We start from the raw sequence: 12408 nt of genomic DNA, 5'->3' as shown, positions 1-12408 counted from the left end.
GTACAATGTTCTTCTCATCTCACTCAGCATCAGTTCATGTAAATCCTTCCAGGCTTCCCTGAATTCCCATACCTCCTGGTTTTTAATAGAGCAATAGTTTTCTATTACATATATACATATATATATATATATATATATAATATAAAACTATATATATATATATATATATATATATATATATATATATATATATATATATCCCACAGTTTGTTAATCCATTTCCCAATTGATAATCTCTTCAGGGTACAGATGCAGTAGTGGTATTGCTGGATCAAAGGATATGCACATGTTTGTTGTCTTTGGGACATGATTCCAAATTATTCTTCAGAAAGGTTGGTTGAGTTCACAACTCCACCAGCAATGTATTAGTGTTTCAGATTTCCCATATCTTTTCCAACCTTGATCATTGTCCTTTCTGATCATATTGCCCAGTTTGAGAGGTGTGAGGTGGTACCTCAGAGATATTTTAATTTGCATTTTTCTACTAATTAGTTATTTAGAGCAATTTTTCATATGACTATGGATTGCTTTGATTTCCTCATATGTAAATTGCCTTTGCATATCCTTTGTCTTTTTGTCAATTGGGGAATGGCTTGTCTTTTTTTTTAATTTGATTCAGTTCTCTGTATATTTTAGAGATGAATCCTTTGTCAGAAACACTAGTCATAAAAATTGTTTCCCAATTTACTACATTTCCTTTGATGAAACCAAAATGATGCTGATACCTAAACCAGGAAGAATCAAAGCAAAGAAAATTATAGACCAATCTCTCTAATGAACTTAGATACAAAAATCTTAAATAAAATTTTAGCAAAGAGATTGTAGCAAGTTATTATTAGAAAAATATACTATGAGCAGGTAAGATTAATATCTGATCATGTATGATCAGGTAGTCAGGGATGGTTCAATGCTAGGGAAACAATCAATATAATTGAACATATCAACAATAAATCATATCAACAAAAAACAAAAAAAATGATTATTTCAATAAATGCTGAAGGTCTTTGACAAAATTCCTATTAAAAACCTTAGAGAGTATAGGAATAAATGGAGTTATCCTTAAAATAATAAGCAGTATCTATCTAAACCATCCATAAACATTACATACATTGGGAATAAACCAGGAGGCTTTCCAATGAATTCAGAGGTGAGACAAGTATTCCCATTATCACTACCACTGTTCAATACAGTATTAGAAATGTTAGCTTTAGCAATGAGTGAACAAAAAGAAATTGAAGGAAATAGAACAGACAATGAGGAAGCAAAACTTTCACTCTTTAAAGATGATAGTATACTTAGGGAAACCTAGAAAATCAACTAAAAAACTTAACTTCAACAAAGTTGCAGGATATAAAACAAACGCACATAAGTCATCAGCATTTCTATATGAACAACAAAGCTGAAGTGTAGGAGATAGAAAGAGAAATTCCATTTTAAATAAATATAGACAGCATAAAATTCTTAGGAATCTACCTTCCAAGACAAAACCAGAAACTATGAAAATTACAAAATACTTTTTCACAAAACAAAGGCAGATCTAAACATATTGGAAAAAATGAATTGCTCATGGTTAGACCAAGCAAATATGACAAAAATGACAGATTGTACCCAAATTGAAATACTTATTCAGTACCATACCAATCAAACTACCAAAAATCTATTTTACAGAGCTAGAAAAAATAGCAACAAAATTCATCTAGAGCAACAATAGGTGAAGAACATTAAGGGAATTGATGAAAAAAATGCAAAGGAAATTGTAACAGATTTAACATTATATTATAAAGTAGCAGTCACCATAACTGCCTGGTATTAGTTAAGAAATAGTGTAATGGACTAGTGGATTGGAATAGTTACAAAAGATACTACAATAAATGACTATAGTAATCTATTGTTTGACAAACCCAAAGATATTAGCTTCTGGGATAAGAACATACCATTCTCCAAAAAATTTCTGGAAAAACTGGAAAATAATATGGCAAAAACTAGGCATACATCTTACACCCCTATACCAAAATAAGGCCCAATGAGTTCAGGATTTGGATATGAAGAGCAATAACAGATCAGTTACCAGATCAAGAAATACTCTGATCTATGAAATGTGGAGAAATTTATGACCAAAGAAGAAATAGATTTCATAAATTTCAAAATGGATGATTTTGATTATCTTAAATTGAAAAGATTTTTCACTAGTAAAACTAATATAGTCTAGATTAGAAGATAAATAGAAAACTTGGAAACAAATTTCTGATAAAGGACTTATTTCTAAAAACTAGAGAGAAATGAATCAAATTTTAAGGTTGCAAGTTATTCCTCAATTACGAAATGGTCTATGAACAGGCAATTTCCAAATGAAGAAATTCAAGCTATATATAATCATATGAAAAAATTCTCCAAATCATTAGTGATTAGAAAATACAACTTAAAACAACTATGAGGTACTACTTCATACCTATCAGATTGGCTTAGATGACTAAAAGAAAAAATAATCAATGTTGGAGAGATTGTGGGAAGATTGGGACATTAATGAACTGTTGGTGGAGCTGTGAACTAATACAACTATTCTGGAGAGCAATGGAACTATGCCCAAAAAGCAACTGATCACACCCTTTGACCTAGCAAAACCATTTTAGATATATCCAAAATAAATCATAAAAATGAGAAAAGTCCTATGTGTTCAAAATTATTTATAGCAGTTCTTTTTGTAGCGGCAAAGAACTGGAAATTAAGGGGGTGCCCTTCAACTGTGGAATGACTGAACAAGTTATGGTACATATTAATATTAAGGACTATTATTGTTCTATAAGAAATTATGAATGGTAAGACCATAGAGAAACATGTAAAGAATCACAAGAACTGATGCTGAGCAAAGGGAATAGAACCAACAGATCACTATACAAATTAACAATAACATTATGAGTGAATAAACTATGATGAATACAGCTCCACTCAGCAATTCAGAGACTTGGGAAAAACCTGGGTAGTGATGATGAGGATGATAATGATGATGATGATGATGATGATGATGATGACGATGGTGGTGGTGGTGATGATGATGATTCTTGTCCTTCATTCTCAAAGAAGACCAAGACCATGACATCAGGGAAAGTGATGGTATGACAGGTACATGAATTGTACTTCTTTTAGTTGGAGGGGGGAAGGTGCTGTGCTAAGTCACCAGCCTCATTTTCTCCTCCAGAGGCAACTGGGTTCAATGGCTAGATAAAAACAGTAGGACTAGAGATAGTCCTGGATGAGAGGCAATCAGGTTAAGTGATTTCTCAAGGTCACACTAGTAAGTGTCTATTGTCTGAGACTGGATTTGAACTCCCATACTCCTGGCTTCAAGGTCAGTGCTATAATCCACTGAGATACATAACTGTCCCCTTCTTTCTCATAGTGGAAAGCAAAAATGACCTAGTTCCGAGATGTATCTTTGAGGATTTCATTCTCTTGCTAGACCCCCACATACACACCTGTGTACTGGAATCATCAAGCTTAAAGAAATATTAATAAGCATATATGTTAATCTCATTTGGTTTTGTTCTTGCTTGAGACCAAACTCTGGAAGTCAATGTTTGTCCACATTATGACATGTTTAATTTAATAGCATGTATTTAACTTAATTATTATTTTAAGGCCATACTTAAGGAGGTCTTCATTAGCAGCCATCTAGAATGGGAAGTATTGATTATAAATCAACATGGTTTCATCAAAGCTTGGTCATGCCAGTCTAAATTTGTTTCTACTTTGGACAAGATTATTAGATAAAGGCCATAGATATTTTTATACACATAGGCTATAGACATTAGACCAAAGATACAGTTAATTTAAATGTTAGCTAAGTTTTTGGAGATATTATTTACCATTTTTCTTGTGGAAAAGATGGAGAGGTAGAGCCTAGACTAATACAATGAGACTCAAATGGCTGGACACAGAGTGTTCATATCAAACTGGTAAGAAGTCTCCAATAGAATCTACACTATTTAATCCAGCATGTTCATTCAAACCTTAAGATAACAAAATCTATGATAGCTAACTGTGGAAGACAATAAGAATACAAAAAGACCATATCAGGTTAGTACCACTTAACTAAATTGAATAAGATGGAATTTAATAAGGATAGATGTGATGTCTTATATTTGGTTAAAAAAATAATAATTTGGTAAATACAAGATTGGAGAGATGTAGTTAGCAGTGCTTCTGAGAAAGAGCTGAGAATACAATGTCATCCATAACTAGAGGAAAGCAAATAAAAACAAAACAAAAACCCCCACTGAATCTGAATGGATACTATGTTCACTTTTTTAACACTAATGTTTTTCCTTCCTATCCCATGGCTTTCTTTCTTTTCCCTTAGTCCTAACTCCTCACACACAAAATGACTAATATGCAATCATGTTAAACACAAATGAATAAGAACTACTTTTACTAGACTGCTGGTGAGGGGAGGGGGTTAGTAAAGGAGGGTAACATAAATACACAAGTGGATGAAAGTTGAAAAATTTTAAAAACATTATTGGAAAAATTAAATAAAATATCAATAAAAAAGTAAACTGGTGAAATACATTCAAGGCTACTCTACAGGTTCTGCCTCTGGGACTTCCTCCAAAAGATTTAATAGATCCATTGAAAATTTACACCCTGTCACTAGCCTCATTTTCTCCTCCAGAGCCATTTGGGGCCATGAATCAGAACAGCTGGAGATGGTCCTGGATGAGAACCAATCAGGGTTAAATGACTTGCCCAAGGTCACAAGATGTATCTTTGTGGGTTTCATTCTCTTGCTAGATCCCACACATACACACCTGTGTACTAGAATCAGCAAGCTTAAAAAAATGTTAATTAACATATATGTTAATCTCATTTGGTTTTGTTCTTGCTTGAGACCAAAGTCTGGAAGTTATTTCTGTACTTTTTTATTCTGTGAATAACCACTATTATTCTGTCCACTAGGGAAAATGAACTTTCTGTTAACTCAATGAACATTTTCTTTGGCATTCTGTCCAACTTGGCTATACAGCTGTCTCTTTTTAATTTTATGCCACTCCAGGTAAGTGTAGAATGAGTTCTTTGGTCAGGTCATGTGATCTGACCTTTATTTTGAGCACCTTGAAGTCCAAGATCTCCCACTACATCTAATGGGATCTCCAGTTGTCCTGATCCATGTCTGATCTATATGGCTCCAGAAGAGAAAATGAAGTTTGTGACTTTTCACAGTCCTCTCTCACTTAAATCCAATTCACTTTCATGTCATGTTATCATGTCCCTGATGTCACAATCCTCTTCAAGAACAGAGGGGAAATAACAGCAGCAACAACATACAGGGTGAAATCTTTAATAACTGATCTGAAAACAACAACCAAAAAACTTAACATTATAGCAAAAATGAGTAAAACAGCAACTAATTGTGTAATTAGAATCAATGAGGGCTTGAAATCCAAAAAAGGAGAGAAAGAGAAAGGTGAAGAAAGGAAATAGTAGTAATTTTGTGTATCTATTTAATTGTACTGGGGAAAACATTGGTCTTTTCATCTATATTTACACAGCTCGATAGAAATTGTCATCAGTTTTATTTTATTTTACAATGTATAGTGAAAGGGGCTGCACAGAGGCACAGTGAAAGTTATGAGCCTGGAGTCAGGAGGACTGAGTTCAAACCTGGCCTCCAATACTTACCAGCTGTGTGTCCCCCTAGGCAAATCACTTAACTCTGCCTCAATTTCTTATCTGTAGATTGAGTTGGAAAAGGAAATAACAAATCACTCTGTTTTCTTTGTTAAGAAAACCCCAAATGGCTTCAATAGGAGTTGGACATGATTGAAATCACTGAATAACAAGTGAAACGAAATATATCAATATATGACTCTTATAGATGGGGTAAATGATTTTTTTTCTTAATATTTTTATGTTTTCAAAATACTCTGATCACAGATAAAAATGGAAAATAACATTTGGCCTTAGTGTTTTGATGATTTTGTGAATAATAAAAAAGGAAGCACAAGACATTTTGATCATAAATTTGAATATCTACTAAGAATGGAAAGTGGCAAGTCACTGTATGAACTTAATTTCTTCTCATTAGAACTTGAATCCTTTTCAAATCATAGAAAACATGATTATCTCTTACATTTGAATTGGTTATTTTTACAATTCACTACTCAAAAGGGTTGTTAGGGTGAAATTGTTTACATTTATTTGTTAAGAAGTTTGCTATAGATGCTATTTAGGCTCTTTGAAATTATCTTTTCCTTTCTAAATGTCTCATCATGAGGGAGAAGGGGGAGAGAATATGGGGACCACATCATAAAAAAATACATCTTTAATGTCCTTCTGTTGGTCTCCATCCTCCCTTGAGAGGAGTACTTGTTCTACAGAAAGCATTTCAAAGGCATTCATTCATTCTTTAGGTTATCATGGAAGAATGAAGGCCAGTTGAAGTAGTGATTGTAGGATACTTTTCCTCTGTCCACTAATTCCTAAGCCAGGTCTGCAAATGAAGTGTTCAGAGTTTATTGAAAAGAAGAAAATTTAGTCTCAACAAACCAATCTCATTTAGCAGTTTCATAATTTCTTTCCACCTGCTATTTCATGAGGAAACTGATTTCCACTTTATATCCCTTGAGAAGACACATTATCATATCATTATGAAGAACTAAATTAGCTTTCTGACCCAGCAGTCTGGGGATGGCTATTTGCAAGGAATACTTGCTGCTCTTATAGACTGACTTCCTTGGGAACAGGAGATCTAGGTTACGAACAGAGTACTCAATTTCCCCACCCCCCTTGAAATAAACTTAATAGAACCAAGGATTAGGGAAACAATTCCCAGTTCCTAAGGGGCAGAAAGTTAACTGATGCCAAATTACTTTATCTTGGTGATTTGAAACTTGATAATTTTAATTATTTTGGGAATATGAGAAGAAACTGTGATTTCTTCAGCACAGAGAATTCTTGTTATGGAAATCCCTTCTACTGATACTGATCATAAGACATCTATGACATCACTCAATCAATGTAACTCACAACCCATTGGCAGCTCAACAGGTCAGTCCTAGGGAAGTTGCCAGAGGTGTATACAGATTAAGTGACCTGTAAAGGAATACAAACAAGTTGTTTTCAGAAGCTAAATTCAAAAGCAAGTCTTTCTGATCCAAAGTCCCACATTCTTTCTCCTCTGGGTTGCACTACCTCTCATTCTCATAACTGTTATTATTTTAGACAACACTTCTCTATCTTTTATTTATTAGGTACTCTTTTATAACTTGCAGAAAACTTTTTCTTTGCTCATACAGAGATAAAGGCTAATATGTAGGACAACCCTTCTTATAGGCTGATACAGATAGATTATTCTTTTTTCTAGGAGGATGATATAATGAGCAATGCACAATACCCACTTTAAATCAGACTGAAGTAATTAAAACCACAGATGCTGAATTCAAACCCTATCTCTTATGCTTAATATTATCTGACTTGGTTTAAGTCCTTTAATCTTACTGGGTTTCCATTTCCTTATCTTCAAGAGAAGAGGGTTGAACTATACACCTGCATAGTCCCTATCAGAACTCTATCTAAAATTCCATAATGCACCTGATAGATGCTCTGTCTGCCTTTGCTATAAGATGTCCTGTTTCCTTTTGGAGTAGTTCTAGCTGAGAAGATTTTCAACTAAATATCAACTAAATCTGCCATTATCATTTGAGCTTGTTCTTGATTTTCTTCTCTGCGGCCAAGTAGAACATGAATAACCCTTCTTATGTGTGACATACATAAATATGGAAGAAGCCTTCATTTCCCCTATAAGACCTCAATCACTGGTTAATCATTGAAAATGTCAGAACTCCAAGAATATATGCTTTCAGTGAAAGTACATCTTTCAATATAATGCTCATGGAGTTCTTTCAATAACCTGTTGGTGCTAAGTTGTTTCAGTTATGTCTGACTTTTTGTGACCCTCAAATTGGGTTTTCTAGGAGAATATACTGGAATGGTTTGCTATATCCATCTCTACCTCATTTTACAGATGAAGAAACTGAGCAAACCGGATTAAGTGACTTGTCCCATGGTCACACAACCAGTAAGAGTCTGAGGTGGAATTTGAACTCAGGTTTCCAAGCTCTGTGCTCAAGCCCCTGTACCAGTTACCTGAACTTTAATAACTTAATAGGTGGCTACTATAAATTTAGCAGTAGCAGTTCAAAAACTGCTGAAGTAAAAAAAAAATCATCACTTCATAATGCATCTATTAATGAATGAGGTAGGTTTCAGAGGAAAGACTAAGAGAGCTGTAAATAGTGATCTTTTAAATTTTTTTTAAATTATATATATATTTTTTAAGTTTTTGCAACGCAAATGGGGTTAAAGTGGTTTGCCCAAGGCCACACAGCTAGGTATTTATTAAGTGTTTGAGGTCAGATTTGAACTCAGGTACTTCTGACTCCAGGGCCTATGCTCTATCCACTGTGCCACCTAGCCGCCCTAAATTATATTTTTCAAAGCAATGGGTTTCAGTGACTTGCCCAAGGTATATATTAAGTGTCTGAGGTCAGATTTGTCTGAGGTAGGATTTGTCTGAAGTCAGGTCCTCCTGACTCCAGGGCCTGTGCTCTATCTACTGCACCATCTAGCCCTAGTAGTGATCTTTTTTTGAGGAGGGCATGACCAGCTAAATGAAAGAAGGAAAAAAAACACAGGAAATGTCCTCTCAATTTAAGCCTAGATTCTAGTTCTGATTGGAGAATTCTTTGTTGGGGAAACCATTGCTGTGCCCAGAGGCTGGATCAGAATAAAAACTAATTATAGGTACAGCTACTGGGGGAAAAAAATGGTTCATCTGCCAGTTTCCTATTTTAGCCAAATGTTCATGCTGATTTCCAAGCCATTTCTTTATTGCTGAAAGACTGAAAGCATCTTTAGTACCTTTAAATTTGGTCAAAATTCCAGTCACCTTGGCTGGTGGATAATTAGTCAGGTGTTAAGATAATGGAAAATTGAGAAAGCCAATGATTAACCAAAAGCAGCATAGAGGAAATCATTGATTATGATCATGATTATTATAATTAATTCAGAAATTGGGACTAAATTCAGTGACTGGATTGATAACTGCCTTATGTTTCACAGAAAATTAGGGTCAAAACTGAGAGATTATAGGAGTTCTAAATACCAGTTGAATATTCTAATTTTTACAGGAACTCTTTGCAGCTCCAAATGGAAAGTGCAGGATTTGAGAAGATATATAAAGAATGTGAAATTTGGGGTTGGAGCATCTGGGGGTGAATCTTGCCTTTTGCTCTTTGAAATTTGGATGATCCTGGTCAAAAGCCATGCAATTTCCCTTAAGGTCCTCATTTCTCTAAATTTATGAACTGATACTTCAAAGACATGAAATTACAGATATGCTATTGATAACTTATGAACTCTTGATTGCTATAAATGCAAACCTAAAGGAAATTTTAATTCCCCCCCCAGTAGAAAATGGGAGAAACCTACAGATAATAGTGATAATGTTGAAATCTGAAATCTCATCACCAGAGAAAATAATAATGACCATCAGCACAAGTTTGAAGTAATGAACATCTATGCAGTCTTAACATACAATTTCAGAAGTATTAAAATGGACCATAATAGATTGAAAGATAATCCTAACAACAGGGTCCATCACTTCAATACTATTGTATAAAGCAATGAACATTTTTTTCCTTACCAAGATGGAGGAACTGCACCATAAATAAGAATTTAAGAGAAAAATTTTGAAACAAGTAAATGTTATTTCAGCAATCAATTTTTAATGTCTGATAGTATGTATGATAATATGTATATGATAGTGCATTTTTTAAAAGAACCCCAAAGTGTGGTTACAATTGTAATGAATCTGTGAAATGGTTACCTTTGAATAGAATCAATGAAATCCAAGGCCAGAATCAAAAGTCCATTTTTGGGAACATCTACATGAACTTAACTAACAATAAGTCAAAAAAAAAAAACATCAAATAAATGAATGAAAAGGAAAGGGTAGAGTTTATGATATTGATTCAAAACAAACTCTTTGCTACCAGAAAGTGGACAGAGGTTTTATCCTTAAGAAATTAGTCTTATTGATCAGTGTAGATTTTGCAAGAAAATAGTATACACTGTGCAACACAATACTTCAAAATGCCAAAGAATAAAGCACCTGAAGTGTATCTAGAAAGATAATCAGATAGCTAGAGTTTTTACATAAAAAACTCACTAAATTATATAAATCAATGCTTGATAAATCCCTATTTAACAAATCAACACTATAAAATATTCTTGAGAATTCAACAAATAAACTGTATTGGAATTGCAAAATTATCATGGAATTGTTGTTACACCAAATTACTCATATGTAACATTGATCCATATAAATTTCAAAATAACAGTTTTAGAAGATACAGTTATGCCAAATACACCTAATATCTTAGCAACTTGGAACAAAAAGCTTCGAAATTAAAAACTCAGTAGAAAAACATCAATCGTGTGGTAATAGGACAAATGTACAAATTATTCCAATCATCTTATATACTGCTAAAGCTATCCCAAAGATGCTTTCAAGTGAGCCTAGAGAAGATAAGTTTAAGATAAAATAATTTCATTCAATTACTAAAAAGCAGTTATTTTATCTACCTGTCCAATAGCCTACAGGCATTATATAAAAGAATAAGAGCAGGATAATACTTTGCCCCAGTATCACTTTATCTGAACTTCACTTAAAAGATGAGAAGAATGAGATGAAAAATAATGATATTAATATTACATTGAAATAGCTAGTGTTTATATAGGACTTCAAGGTTTGTGAAGTGTTTTACAATCATTATCTCTTACACTACTATTCCTCAAACTATCCAATTGTCATGACCTTTGAGATGGTCATACCCTTGATCTTTACCCACAAAGGCTACATTTCCATTTTCATGAATTCTAAAATACCTTTGGACATAATCTCATATCATTCCTTATGCTTTAAAAACCCCTAATTTCTTCATCCTTATTTTAAATTTTGATGCCTCCATCTGTCATTTCTTTCTCAGACTATCACCCCTGAACTCACTGAATTCTCTGTCCTCTCTTATATTGAACCCTTGGTGAATTACTTCAACTTTATACTTTCTTCTACTTTGACATCCCTTGCTCCATTGTCCTATCACTGTCCTATCTCAGCTAGGTGGCACAGTGCATCAGCCTTGGAGTCAGGAGTACCTGAGTTCAAATCCAAACTCAGATTCAAAATCCTTACTTAGCTGTGTGACATTGAGCACGTCACTTAACCCCATTGCCTTGCAAAAGAAAAAAAGAAAAGAAAGTTATTGAAGACTTTGGAGAGAACAGTCTCATTTGAATAATGAAGTCAAAAGCCAGAGGATAGAAGAAAAGTATCACTAAGAGTCAGAGGTATAATCCGATCAATCAAATAAGGTTTTACTTCAAGGTATTGCAATTTTAAGCATACTAAAATTGGACATAGACCATCCTTCACATTAAATTAATTTATCTTTATTATTTAATTATTTTCATATCATAAATTACATGTTTGGTTTTTGTTTGTCTTGACTGTCAAAATTAATATTATTACTTTGCTTAAATTTAGTCAATCTATAAGGACATTTAAAAAAAGAATATAGAGGTTACAATGTACTTAAAGTCCAATTTTCACTTGTACTGTGGAAATGGGATAGGAAGAATTCTCCTTCATATCAGTTTCCCTGATGGCAGTAAAAACATTTACAAACAGAACCAAAAACTGAATCTTGACAAGCAAAAATCACTAATCTTTAATAAGAACAGCTAGCAAAGAAAAAGTCTAGAAATGAAAAGTTAGATTCTGATTGCCTGAGATGCAGTTCCAAAGCAAACACAAAATCCCCAAAGCTTTTAAAAATAGAGATAGCATTCAGAATGCAAAGAATTCCAAGAGGCAATTGAATTGTCCAGATATTATGAGTACAGTCTCTCAGTCTGGTTTTCCACTAGACTATGTACAGTGCCTGGAGTGTTTATTTCAGCTTAATTTACCTTGATCACCTGGCTACTTTGTCTCTTGGGAGTCTCATTTCAGGCACTAGTGATTTTCTAAGATAATAAGCCATGGGTCCAGATAACAATGGCTACTTTGACCATTGACAATCTGAACAGCAGCGTCAATCACCCAAGAGCCTCATTGGCACCTTGACATTTTCTCATTATGAAACTCTCAAGAACAATTACCTGTTAATGAATTAAAGCCAGAGTTGGTAGTGTTGGTTCTGAAGCAAACCTTTCACTAATAGACAGCCTGATTAAACCTATTTATCAATTGAAGCAGTGTTATATGGATTTGATTGTGGTTGAGGTGAAGGAGGGCTTTATATCCAGTCATCCTCTTTTCTTATTAGCTATCTTGCACCATGAGAGGTT

At 33.8% G+C, this 12408-nt stretch overlaps 1 protein-coding gene across 2 annotated transcripts in view; it reads right to left on the bottom strand.

The window, feature by feature from the left end:
* Positions 1 to 12408, bottom strand: part of INPP4B (inositol polyphosphate-4-phosphatase type II B) — a 981822-nt gene that overhangs the window by 138971 nt on the left and 830443 nt on the right. Inside the window, exon 26 of one of the 2 annotated variants that reach the window (XR_012477007.1) lies at positions 2448 to 7089. The exons of the other annotated variant lie outside the window; for it this stretch is intronic. The gene's annotated coding sequence lies outside the window, so the exon portion shown is untranslated. Of the gene's footprint in view, positions 1 to 2447; positions 7090 to 12408 lie in introns of those variants that run through there. 2 annotated transcript variants of the gene reach the window in all.

The sequence above is a fragment of the Macrotis lagotis genome, chromosome 3 (assembly GCF_037893015.1).
Source record: "Macrotis lagotis isolate mMagLag1 chromosome 3, bilby.v1.9.chrom.fasta, whole genome shotgun sequence".
Lineage (NCBI taxonomy): Eukaryota > Metazoa > Chordata > Mammalia > Peramelemorphia > Peramelidae > Macrotis > Macrotis lagotis.
Note: the sequence above shows the minus strand (reverse complement) of the source record. Positions and strands in the feature narration are given on the sequence as shown.